This window comes from Tripterygium wilfordii, chromosome 8 (assembly GCF_013401445.1).
Source record: "Tripterygium wilfordii isolate XIE 37 chromosome 8, ASM1340144v1, whole genome shotgun sequence".
NCBI lineage: Eukaryota > Viridiplantae > Streptophyta > Magnoliopsida > Celastrales > Celastraceae > Tripterygium > Tripterygium wilfordii.
In genome coordinates this window covers 6,422,362-6,437,167 of record NC_052239.1, presented here as the reverse complement: position 1 = coordinate 6,437,167, position 14,806 = coordinate 6,422,362, and positions in this window count along the sequence as shown.

Genomic DNA, 14,806 nt, shown 5'->3' with positions numbered 1-14,806 from the left:
GAAAGTTCATTAGGCCTTAAGCATCAAGAAATTGTTATACTCCATATAGTCTATACTTAGAGAGATGACATTTCTACAAGCTTTTCAGATCGTGTATATAATTGACATGGTTTTAACATGTCCCCAATTTATTACTTTGGTTGCATTTTTTAATCTTAGTGAAGACTGGTTCTTTTCTATGTGATTTGCCCTTTTATGGATGTAAGTTCTAAGCATTGGAGATCTTTTATTATGCAGGTACAAGGATTAGTGGAGTGCCTTAACTATTTTGGACTATTTTGTGGAGGTGATAACTTTGGAGCAGATTTTTGAGATTAAGCATGTACTCAGATTGAAGTGTGGTAGAACTTTTTAATTAAGTAATGGTGATACACTTCTTCTTGTTATGGAGTAAACTTTCAAATGTACTCGTATGTGAACGTTATTTGATGATTGTTTGAGGTTTACTATCTTTTGCAGTTTAAAAATATTATAATATATTATATAAAATTTTAAAGAGTTAAATTTTTAAAAAAATTAAAATAAGTATTAACAACAAAAAAATTGTGGTTAACAAAATATTATTGAGAACAAAATATTTAATTGGAAATACATATATGGCAATGATTTATATTTCGTTGTCAGTACTTCTACGGACAACGACTCAATTTTAGTTGTCAATGCATGTATAGGCAATGAGACAATTGTCGTTGTCAATACTTATATAGGCAACGACTAATTACTCGTTGTTAATGCATATAAAGGGAACAAAATAATTATCATTGCCAATGCTTGTACTGGCAACAACTACCACTTCGTTGTTAATATCCGTGGTGGATAACGACTCAACTTTTCGTTGCCAACGAGCAAAGAACACGCGGCATAAACAACAAATGTGGCAACGAAAATTTTTTGACGCCTTCGATTTATTGGCAACGAAAATCAGGATTATAAACAACGAATATTATTGTTGCCAATGAGGTTTTTTGTTGTAGTGACGGTACCATATATGACAATTGCAAAAGCAAATCGTCCTTCTTCCTTGTGGAAATTCTCTTTAGCAAAATTCATCAATATTTCTTCTGGAAAAATCCACCTTGCACCCTTTGTACTTCCCATTTCTTTAATCTTCTTCACTGGTAAACCCAAAAGCTTAGAGATAACTGCTTCTGCGAAAGTTTTTTTCTCCTGGGTTATAGATTTTATTAGCGTGCAAGGTGTACCCCAATAATTCGGCATACTCTTCCATCAACGGTGATAAATCTATTGACCCAAAAGTGAAGCAACGGTATGCTGGATCCCAATACTGCATAGCCGCCTTCAAGAGAGTTACTGGCGTCTGAATAGTCAACAGATGATCAATTCTCCCAAACATACTCCTAAACGCTTTCTTTGTATTCATATCCTGCTTCTGCCAAAACTCAGACAAAGCTTCCGGTGCTCGAGTCTGGAATGAAACCTTCTTCACTGGTCTCAACAACTGATCTTCTTTCAAACTATCTCCCAACTCTTCTTGTAGCTTATCTAACTTGTCTCTGATTGCTACTGGATCACCTAACTCCACCGTGCTTGTTCCTATAGGCTTGATCATTCTGCCAATATTATCTAGTTAGATTGCAAAGATGTGCTCTAACGTGTATGCATGATCAATGATAAAGAAAGAAAAAGAAAAAGAAAAACAATCATGGATATTAACCTGCAGAGCTTCGGTTAGGATACAAGCAAAACAATATACAAGAGGGAATAAGTTACACCAAAAATAATGAGCATGATTAAGGCATATAACAAGGAATATAACATGCGAAATAAATAGTTAGGGATAGAGACGCCCCCTTTGTTCCTAAGATGGGTAATACCACCTAAAAATTTCTGAAGGTCTAGAACCATGACTACGGTTTATCTATGGTGCATATGGGTGGTTTAACTAACTAATCACGAGGTCTCTGGATCAAGTGGCTTTTGCTCCATTGGATCACAAAAGCCCATCCCTTAATGTCATAAGAGGACGTCAATCCAGGAAGGTGTCTTCCCCCACCCATACAGGGAAGTGAATCCCATGAAAGTGGTGGGTTAACCTTCACTAATCACTAAGTAACCCGGGTATAGGGTTATGTGTGTGCAGTGATATGTGAATGTGTGTGCGGGGGCATACAAACCAATATCCCTAACATTTAAATCTCACAAGGCCCATATCTGATGAAGAAATCTACAACATTGAACAAATCCATCAAATTCTTCAAATTTAATATACAAATACAAATAGGAACTAACATAAAAACTATACAAGAAAAGCACAAAAATCAATCATATAGGCTCAACCCCTTTGGTATGAAAACCAATGTCCCCGGCAGAGTCGCCAGTTGTCGCCACCAATTGATTTAAGTGCAATTGGACACTAAAAAATGTGGTCTACGAACCAGAAAATGGGTAAGGGGGTCTATTGAGTGTGGGGAAGGTGTTAGGCACCCCACAACTCCCTAAAAGGTTACCTAGATTGATCTATGTGCTTTTTCTTGAAAAGTTGTTTGTCCAATATAAATGATATTTTGATTTGAAAATATAACATAATTAAAGCATAGGCAGGAGCTGAATGCCATCAAGTCCTCCTCCTAATTAACTTCAATTTAGTTACCATTATGTTTTCGAGTACAAATGATACCTTAATTTGAAGAGATAACATAATTAAAGCCTAGGCAGGAGCTGAATGTCATCAAGTCCTCCTCCTAATGAACTTTAATCTAGGTATCTAGTAAATTAATTTATCATTGTGTTTAGAAATATAAATGACACTTTAATTTGAAAAGATAACATAATTAAAGCCTAGGCAGGAGCTGAAGGTCATCAAGTCCTCCTCCTAATGAACTTTAATTTAGGTATCTAGTAAATTAATTTATCATTGTGTTTAGAAATATAAATGACACTTTAATTTGAAAAGATAACATAATTAAAGCCTAGGCAGGAGCTGAATGTCATCAAGTCCTCCTCCTAATGAACTTTAATTTAGGTATCTAGTAAATTAAATTACCATTTACATTTGTTTAAACAAGGATAACACAATTAAAGTCTAGGCAGGAGCTGAATGTCATCAAGTCCTCCTCCTAATTGACTTTAATGTAATATCCATTAATTTGTTTATGTGAAAAGTTGGTAAAGACGCGGTTGTTGAATTGACGGATTTGCGGAAAATGATCTATGCATACAATTCTAATATACATTCTAAACATGCATCCTAAACTAATAACCCCTAACATGCATATTAATCAATTTAAATATGCATAAATATAAATTACACTACTCTACACTACTTTTCATTATTTTTCCACTATACTATTACATGGCTTACATTTACAAGGATAGACATGCCAAACAAAAATAAGATAAAAATATATACAAATAATGAAATATAAAGATAAAAATGCAAATATAAATATGGCCCATGGAGCCCATTAATTGCTCAAACCCGGTCCAATCTCTAAATGAACTCTTCGGCACCAAATGAAATCAAGTCCGACCCAAGTTGAATCAAGCCCGGTCCATATTCAAAAATCAACAAGAGAAAGGGTCAAAAATTGAATGTACATAGATCCAAATTAAATCCAGTTTACATTCAAACACCATTTCCGCACATCACATAAACACCACATAAACCCACATAAACCCAATATAAAAATCAGATTATATGCACAAACTCTTGAACCAAAATAGCCATCTCAATATAACCAATCGGAATGCATAAGATAAAACCAAAACCAAATTCATCAAAACCATAATCGGATTCATAAAACCAAGTTCATCAAAACTAGAAACCAGATTTATAAAACCAAATACTAATATCAAAACCGAACTTATCAATGTCACATGTCAAAACCAGACCCGGATTCACCAACACATACTGATATCAAAACCAGAGAGTAGGCAGGGACATTAATAGCCAAATAACCAAAGAGCAAGCAAAGAGATCCAACCGAGTATAACCAGAGAGTAAACTGAGTATGAATCGAACCTAAACCAAGTGTCAATAGGAGTATCAACGTATCATTCAAATCACAAAAACCAAATCCAGATTTTAACCCAATGAACAAGCAAACTATAGGTATCAATACAAAGATAAATAAAGAAGCATGAAAACATAATCAAAGATAAAGATCCAGATTCAAGTATAGAATACAACAGATTCGTTACCTCTTCCTCTATCTGCTTCTTCTACTGGTGACTTGTTTGCCAGTCTAACCCCTCTCTCAAAGGTTGTGCAGCTGCCCCGATTTACCTCATTTTCTCTTGTTGTTCGGCCCCCCTTCTCCTATTGTTGGCTCTCTCCTCAGTTGCGCCGCCCCTTTCTCTCTTGGTTCCCCCTCTCTCAAAGACCTTTTTCCCTCTTTTATCTCTCACGGTTTTCTTTTTTCTTTTCTCTCCATTTTTTTTCTTGTGCTGCCGATTGTTTGTGTCTCTCTTTTTTTTAATTGTGCGCCTGCCACTCCTTTTTAAATTATCTCTATTTCAAAAAAATCCCAAAATGCCCCCAAAAACCCTATTTTCCTCCCTTTCTTTAAAACCCTCAAGACTTACATTTTTGTCTTTTCCTTATTTTTGTGAAACCCTAATAAAGGAACCACCTTTCCCTCTTAAGGATTTTCTTTATTATTTATTAAATTTTCCTATTTTTTAGATATTTTCTAGGGTTTAGTTATATTGGGTTTGGGTTGGAATTTTTATGGGCTTATGGTCCAAGAAATAGGCTTTAGGATTTTTTCATGCTTGTGGGTCCAAGAAACAGGCTTTGAGTTTTTTGTGAGATTACGGGCTCCAGAACGGGCTTTTGAATTATTATTATTATTATTATATTTTTTAATTTTTTAATTTTTTCTATTTTTTCTATTTTTTTAATTTTTTAATTTTTTAATTTTTTTTTTGGGGCCAGACGAAAACCGGGTACTACAGGAATTACTCAACTCACTCCATATACTAGCTTTGGACATTTTTGTGCAATTTGAAATGTAACAAGGTCTATTGGCATCATTACCTTACGAAACGAAAGCTAAAATAGCATGTTAGACATCTAAGAACACTAAATAGAGCACAGCGGTCCAGTTTGATGCTTTCGAATTGCTCAACTCTCTCCATAGATGAGTTTTTGACGTTTTCGTGCAATTTGAAACGTAACATTGTCTATTGGCATCGTTACCTTACGAAAAGTGGCACGAAAGCTAAAGTAGCATGTTAGACTTCTAAGAACACTAAATAGAGTGCAATGGTCCACTTTAATGCTTTGGAATTGCTAAACTCTCCCCATAGACGAGCTTTTGACGTTTTATGCGATTTGAAACGTAACATTGTCAACTAGCATCATTACCTTACGAAACGTGGCACGAAAGCTAAACTAGCAATTTAGACTTCTAAGAACACAAAATAGAGTACAACGGTCCACTTTGATGCTTTGGAATTGCTCAACTCTCTCCATAGACATGCTTTTGACATTTTTGTGCAATTTGAAACGTAAAATTGCCTATTGGCATCATTACCTTACGAAACGTGGCACAAAAGGTAAACTAGCATGTTAGACTTCTAAGAACACTAAATAGAGTACAACGGTCCACTTTGATGCTTTGGAATTGCTCAACTCTGTCCATAGATGACCTTTTGACGTTTTTATGCAATTTCAAACGTAACATTGTCCGTTGGCATCATTACCTTATGAAACGTGGCACCAAAGCTAAACTAGCCTGTTAGACATCTAAGAACATTAAAAAGAGTACAATGGTCCACTTTGATGCTTTGGAATTGCTAAACTCTCCCCATAGTCAAGCTTTTGACGTTTTGTGCAATTTGAAACGTAACATTGTCTATTGGCATCATTACTTTACGAAACGTGGCACGAAAGCTAAACTAGCATGTTAGACTTCAAAGAACACAAAATAGAGTACAGCGGTCCACTCTCATGCTTTGGAATTGCTCAACTTTCGCCATAGACGAGCTTTTGACATTTTTACGCAATTTAAAATGTAACATTGTCTACTGGCATCATTACCATATGAAACGTGGCACGAAAGGTAAACTAGCATGTTAGACATCTAAGAACACTAAATAGAGTACAGTGGTCCACTTTGATGCTTTGCAATTGCTCATCTCTGTCCATAGATGAGCTTTTGACGTTTTTATGCAATTTCAAACGTAACATTGTCTGTTGGCATCATTACCTTATGAAACGTGGAACCAAAGCTAAACTAGTCTGTTAGACTTCTAAGAACATTAAATAGAGTACAGTGGTCCACTTTGACGCTTTGGAATTACTCAACTCACTCCATATACTAGCTTTTGACATTTTTGTGCAATTTGAAATGCAACAAGGTCTATTGGCATCATTATCTCACGAAACGTTGCACGAAAGCTAAAATAGCATGTTAGACATCTAGGAACACCAAATAGAGCACAGCGGTCCAGTTTGATGCTTTGGAATTGCTCAAATCTCTCCATAGACGAGTTTTTGACGTTTTCATGCAATTTGAAACGTGACATTGTCTATTGGCATTGTTACATTACGAAAAGTGGCACGAAAGCTAAAGTAGCATGGTAGACTTCTAAGAACACTAAATAGAGTGCAATGGTCCACTTTAATGCTTTGGAATTGCTAAACTCTCCCCATAGACGAGCTTTTGACGTTTTATGCGATTTGAAACGTAACATTGTCAACTAGCATCATTACCTTACGAAACGTGGCACGAAAGCTAAACTAGAAATTTAGACTTCTAAGAACACAAAATAGAGTACAACGGTCCACTTTGATGCTTTGGAATTGCTCAACTCTCTCCATAGACATGCTTTTGACATTTTTGTGCAATTTGAAACGTAAAATTGTCTATTGGCATCATTACCTTACGAAACGTGGCACGAAAGGTAAACTAGCATGTTAGACTTCTCAGAACACTAAATAGAGTACAACGGTCCACTTTGATGCTTTGGAATTGATAAACTCTCCCAATAGACGAGCTTTTGACGTTTTGTGCAATTTGAAACGTAGCATTGTCTATTGGCATCATTACTTTGCGAAACATGGCACGAAAGCTAAACTAGCATGTTAGACTTCTAAGAACACAAAATAGAGTACAGTGGACCACTTTGATGCTTTGGAATTGCTCAACTCTCTCCATAGACGAGCTTTTGACATTTTTATGCAATTTGAAATGTAACATTGTCTACTGGCATAATTACCATACGAAACGTGGCACGAAAGGTAAACTAGCATGTTAGACTTCTAAGAACACTAAATAGAGTGCAGTGGTCGACTTTGATGCTTTGGAGTTGCTCAACTCTGTCCGTAGATGAGCTTTTGACCTTTTTATGCAATTTGAAACGTAACATTGTCTGTTGGCATCATTACCTTATGAAACGTCGCACCAAAGCTAAACTAGCCTGTTAGACTTTGAAGAACATTAAATAGAGTACAACGGTCCACTATGACGCTTTGGAATTATTCAACTCACTCCATATAATAGCTTTTGACATTTTTGTGTAATTTGAAATGTAACAAGGTCTATTGGCATCATTACCTCACGAAACGTTCCACGAAAGCTAAAATAGCATGTTAGACATCTAAGAGCACTAAATAGAGTGCAACGGTCCAGTTTGATGCTTTGGAATTGCTCAACTCTCTCCATAGATGTGTTTTTGACGTTTTTGTGCAATTTGAAACGTAACATTGTCTATTGCCATCGTTACCTTACGAAAAGTGGCACGAAAGACAAAGTAGCATGTTAGACTTCTACGAACACTAAATAGAGTGCAATGGTCCAGTTTAATGCATTGGAACTGCTAAACTCTCCCCATGGATGAGCTTTTGACGTTTTGTGCAATTTGAAACGTAACATTGTCTATTGGCATCATTATCTTACGAAACGTGGCATGAAAGCTAAACTAGCAATTTAGACTTCTAAGAACACAAAATAGAGTACAGTGGTCTACTGTGATGCTTTGGAATTGCTCAACTCTCTCCATAGACAAGCTTTTGACATTTTTGTGCAATTTGAAATGTAACATTGTCTATTGGCATCATTACCTTACGAAACGCGGCACGAAAGCTAAACTAGCATGTTAGACTTCCAAGAACACTAAATAGAGTACAATGGTCCACTTTTGACGTTTTGTGCAATTTGAAACGTAACATTGTCTATTGGGATCATTACCTTACGAAGCGTGGCACGAAAGATAACTAGCATGCTCGACTTATAAGAACACAAAATAGAGCACAGCGGTCCACTTTGATGCTTTGGAATTGCTCAACTCTCTCCATATACGAGCTTTTGACGTTTTTCTGCCATTTGAAATGTAACATGGTCTATTGGCATCATTACCTTATCAAACGTTGGATGACAGCTAAACTAGCGTGTTAGACTTCTAAGAACACTAAATAGAGTACAATGGTCCACTTCGACGCTTTGGAATTGCTCAACTCTCTCCATAGACGAGCTTTTGACGTCTTTGTGCAATTCGAAATGTAACATGGTCTATTGGCATCATTACCTTATCAAACGTTGGATGAAAGCTAAACTAGCGTGTTAGACATCTAAGAACACTAAATAGAGTACAATGGTCCACTTTGACGCTTTGGAATTGCTAAACTCTTTCCATAGATGATCTTTTGACGTATTTGTGCAATTTGAAACGTAACATTGTCTATTGGCATCATTACCTTACGAAAAGTGGCACGAAAGCTAAAGTAGCATGTTAGACTTCTAAGAACACTAAATAGAGTACAATGGTCCTTTTTGATGCTTTGGAATTGCTAAACTCTCTCCCGAGACGAGCTTTTGACGTTTTGTGCAATTTGAAACGTAACATTGTCTAATGGCATCATTACCTTACGAAACGTGGCACGAAAGGAAAACTAGCATGTTAGACTTCTAAGAACACAAAATAGAGTACAGCGGTCCACTTTGATGCTTTGGAATTGCTCAACTCTCTCCATAGATGAGCTTTTGACGTTTTTGTGCAATTCGAAACGTAACATTGTCTATTGGCATCATTACCTTACGAAAAGTGGCACGAAAGCTAAAGTAGCATGTTAGACTTCTAAGAACACTAAATAGAGTACAATGGTCCACTTTAATAATTTGGAATTGCTAAACTCTCCCCATAGACGAGCTTTTGACGTTTTGTGCAATTTGAAACGTAACATTGTCTATTGGCATCATTACCTTACGAAACGTGGCACGAAAGCTAAACTAGCATGTTAGACTTCAAAGAACAGAAAATAGAGTACAGCGGTCCACTTTGATGCTTTGGAATTGCTCGACTCTCTCCATAGACGAGCTTTTGACATTTTTATGCAATTTAAAAAGTAACATTGTCTACTGGCATCATTACCATACGAAACGTGGCACGAAAGGTAAACTAGCATGTTAGACTTCTAAGAAAACTAAATAGAGTACAGCGGTCCACTTTGATGCTTTGGAATTGCTCAACTCTGGCCATAGATGAGCTTTTGACATTTTTATGCAATTTCAAACGTAACATTGTCTGTTGGCATCATTACCTTATGAAACGTGGCACCAAAGCTAAACTAGCCTGTTAGACTTCTAAGAACATTAAATAGAGTACAGCGGTCCACTTTGACGCTTTGGAATTACTCAACTCACTCCATATGCTAGCTTTTGACATTTTTGTGCAATTTGAAATGTAACAAGGTCTATTGGCATCATTACCTCACGAAACGTTGCACGAAAGCTAAAATAGCATGTTAGACATCTAAGAACACAAAATAAAGCACAGCGGTCCAGTTTGATGCTTTGGAATTGCTCCACTCTCTCCATAGACGAGTTTTTGACGTTTTTCGTGTAATTTGAAACGTAACATTGTCTATTGGCATCGTTACCTTACGAAAAGTGGCACGAAAGCTAATTAGCATGTTAGACTTCTAAGAAAACTAAATAGAGTGCAATGGTCCACTTTAATTCTTTGGAATTGCTAAACTCTCCCCATAGATGAGCTTTTGACGTTTTGTGCAATTTGAAACGTAACATTGTGTATTGGCATCATTACCTTACGAAACGTGGCACGAAAGCTAAACTAGCAATTTAGACTTCTAAGAACACAAAAATAGAGTACAGCGGTCCACTTTGATATTTTGGAATTGCTCAACTCTCTCCATGGACAAGCTGTTGACATTTTTGTGCATTTTGAAATGTAACATTGTCTATTGGCATCATTACCTTACGAAACGCGGCACGAAAGCTAAACTAGCATGTTAGACTTCTAAGAACACTAAATAGAGTACAATGGTCCACTTTGATGCTTTGGAATTGCAAAACTCTCACCATAGACGAGCTTTTGACGTTTTGTGCAATTTGAAACGTAACATTGTCCATTGGCATCATTACCTTACGAAATGTGGCACGAAAGATAACTAGCATGTTAGACTTCTAAGAACACAAAATAGAGTACAGCGGTCTACTTTGATGCTTTGGAATTGCTCAACTCTCTCCATATACGAGCTTTTGACGTTTTTGTGCAATTAGAAATGTAACATGGTCTATTGGCATCTTAACCTTATCAAACGTTGGATGAAAGCTAAACAATGTGTTGGACTTCTAAGAACACCAAATAGAGTACAATGGTCAACTTTGACGCTTTGGAATTGCTAAACTCTTTCCATAGATGATCTTTTGACGTATTTGTGCAATTTGAAACGTAACACTGTCTATTGGCATCATTACCTTACGAAAAGTGGCACGAAAGCTAAAGTAGTATGTTAGACTTCTAAGAACACTAAATAGAGTACAATGGTCCATTTTGATGCTTTGGAATTGCTAAACTCTCTCCCGAGACGTGCTTTTGACGTTTTGTGCAATTTGAAACGTAACATTGTCTAATGGCATCATTACCTTACGAAACCTGGCACGAAAGGAAATATGGCATGTTAGACTTCTAAGAACACAAGATAGAGTACAGCGGTCCACTTTGATGCTTTGGAATTGCTCAACTCTCTCCATAGATGAGCTTTTGACCTTTTTGTGCAATTTGAAACGTAACATTGTCTATTGGCATCATTACCTTACGAAAAGTGGCACGAAAGCTAAAGTAGCATGTTAGACTTCTAAGAACACTAAATAGAGTACAATGGTCCACTTTAAAACTTTGGAATTGCTAAACTCTCCCCATAGACGAGCTTTTGACGTTTTGTGCAATTTGAAACGTAACATTGTCCATTGGCATCATTACCTTAGGAAACGTGGCACGAAAGCTAAACTAGCATGTTAGACTTCTAAAAACACTAAATAGAGTACAACGGTCCACTTTGATGCTTTGGAATTGCTCAACTCTATCCATGGATGAGCTTTTGACGTTTTTATGCAATTTCAAACGTAACATTGTCTGTTGGCATCCTTACCTTATGAAACATGGCACCGAAACTAAACTAGCCTGTTAGACTTCTAAGAACATTAAATAGAGTACAGCGGTCCACTTTGACGCTTTGGAATTACTCAACTCACTCCATATACTAGCTTTTGACATTTTTGTGCAATTTGAAATTTAACAAGGTCTATTGGCATCATTACCTCACAAAACGTTGCTCAACTCTCTCCATGGACGAGTTTTTGAAGTTTTCTTGCAATTTGAAACGTAACATTGTCTATAGGCATCGTTACCTTACGAAAAGTGGCACTAAAGCTAAGTAGCATGTTAGACTTCTAAGAACACTAAATAGAGGGCAATGGTCCACTTTAATTCTTTGGAATTGCTAAACTCTCCCCTTAGATGAGCTTTTGACATTTTGTACAATTTGAAACGTAACATTGTCTATTGGCATCATTACCTTACGAAACGTGGCACGAAAGCTAAACTAGCAATTTAGACTTTTAAGAACACAAAAATAGAGTACAGCGGTCCACTTTGATGCTTTGGAATTGCTCAACTCTCTCCATAGATGCGCTTTTGACGTTTTTGTGCAATTTGAAACGTAAGATTGTCTATTGGCATCATTACCTTACGAAAAGTGGCACGAAAGCTAAAGTACCATGTTAGACTTCTAAGAACACTAAATAGAGTACAATGGTCCACTTTAATACTTTGGAATTGCTAAACTCTCCCCATAGACGAGCTTTTGACGTTTTGTGCAATTTGAAACGTAACATTGTCTATTGGCATCATTACCTTACGAAACGTGGCACGAAAGCTAAACTAGCATGTTAGACTTCAAAGAACACAAAATAGAGTACAGCGGTCCACTTTGATGCTTTGGAATTGCTCAACTCTCTCCATAGACGAGCTTTTGACATTTTTATGCAATTTAAAATGTAACATTGTCTACTGGCATCATTACCATACGAAACGTGGCACGAAAGGTAAACTAGCATGTTAGACTTCTAAGAACACTAAATAGAGTACAGCGGTCCACTTTGATGCTTTGGAATTGCTCAACTCTGTCCATAGATGAGCTTTTGACGTTTTTATACAATTTCAAACGTAACATTGTCTGTTGGCATCATTACCTTATGAAACGTGGCACCGAAGCTAAACTAGCCTATTAGACTTCTAAGAACATTAAATAGAGTACAGCGGTCCACTTTGACGCTTTGGAATAACTCAACTCACTCCATATACTAGCTTTTGACATTTTTGTGCAATTTGAAATGTAACAAGGTCTATTGGCATCATTACCTCACGAAACGTTGCACGAAAGCTAAAATAGCATGTTAGACATCTAAGAACACTAAATAGAGCACAGCGGTCCAGTTTGATGCTTTGGAATTGCTCAACTCTCTCCATAGATGAGTTTTTGACGTTTTTCGTGTAATTTGAAACGTAACATTGTCTATTGGCATCGTTACCTTACGAAAAGTGGCACGAAAGCTAATTAGCATGTTAGACTTCTAAGAAAACTAAATAGAGTGCAATGGTCCACTTTAATTCTTTGGAATTGCTAAACTCTCCCCATAGATGAGCTTTTGACGTTTTGTGCAATTTGAAACGTAACATTGTGTATTGGCATCATTACCTTACGAAACGTGGCACGAAAGCTAAACTAGCAATTTAGACTTCTAAGAACACAAAAATAGAGTACAGCGGTCCACTTTGATATTTTGGAATTGCTCAACTCTCTCCATGGACAAGCTGTTGACATTTTTGTGCATTTTGAAATGTAACATTGTCTATTGGCATCATTACCTTACGAAACGCGGCACGAAAGCTAAACTAGCATGTTAGACTTCTAAGAACACTAAATAGAGTACAATGGTCCACTTTGATGCTTTGGAATTGCAAAACTCTCACCATAGACGAGCTTTTGACGTTTTGTGCAATTTGAAACGTAACATTGTCCATTGGCATCATTACCTTACGAAATGTGGCACGAAAGATAACTAGCATGTTAGACTTCTAAGAACACAAAATAGAGTACAGCGGTCTACTTTGATGCTTTGGAATTGCTCAACTCTCTCCATATACGAGCTTTTGACGTTTTTGTGCAATTAGAAATGTAACATGGTCTATTGGCATCTTAACCTTATCAAACGTTGGATGAAAGCTAAACAATGTGTTGGACTTCTAAGAACACCAAATAGAGTACAATGGTCAACTTTGACGCTTTGGAATTGCTAAACTCTTTCCATAGATGATCTTTTGACGTATTTGTGCAATTTGAAACGTAACACTGTCTATTGGCATCATTACCTTACGAAAAGTGGCACGAAAGCTAAAGTAGTATGTTAGACTTCTAAGAACACTAAATAGAGTACAATGGTCCATTTTGATGCTTTGGAATTGCTAAACTCTCTCCCGAGACGTGCTTTTGACGTTTTGTGCAATTTGAAACGTAACATTGTCTAATGGCATCATTACCTTACGAAACCTGGCACGAAAGGAAATATGGCATGTTAGACTTCTAAGAACACAAGATAGAGTACAGCGGTCCACTTTGATGCTTTGGAATTGCTCAACTCTCTCCATAGATGAGCTTTTGACCTTTTTGTGCAATTTGAAACGTAACATTGTCTATTGGCATCATTACCTTACGAAAAGTGGCACGAAAGCTAAAGTAGCATGTTAGACTTCTAAGAACACTAAATAGAGTACAATGGTCCACTTTAAAACTTTGGAATTGCTAAACTCTCCCCATAGACGAGCTTTTGACGTTTTGTGCAATTTGAAACGTAACATTGTCCATTGGCATCATTACCTTAGGAAACGTGGCACGAAAGCTAAACTAGCATGTTAGACTTCTAAAAACACTAAATAGAGTACAACGGTCCACTTTGATGCTTTGGAATTGCTCAACTCTATCCATGGATGAGCTTTTGACGTTTTTATGCAATTTCAAACGTAACATTGTCTGTTGGCATCCTTACCTTATGAAACATGGCACCGAAACTAAACTAGCCTGTTAGACTTCTAAGAACATTAAATAGAGTACAGCGGTCCACTTTGACGCTTTGGAATTACTCAACTCACTCCATATACTAGCTTTTGACATTTTTGTGCAATTTGAAATTTAACAAGGTCTATTGGCATCATTACCTCACAAAACGTTGCTCAACTCTCTCCATGGACGAGTTTTTGAAGTTTTCTTGCAATTTGAAACGTAACATTGTCTATAGGCATCGTTACCTTACGAAAAGTGGCACTAAAGCTAAGTAGCATGTTAGACTTCTAAGAACACTAAATAGAGGGCAATGGTCCACTTTAATTCTTTGGAATTGCTAAACTCTCCCCTTAGATGAGCTTTTGACATTTTGTACAATTTGAAACGTAACATTGTCTATTGGCATCATTACCTTACGAAACGTGGCACGAAAGCTAAACTAGCAATTTAGACTTTTAAGAACAGAAAAATAGAGTA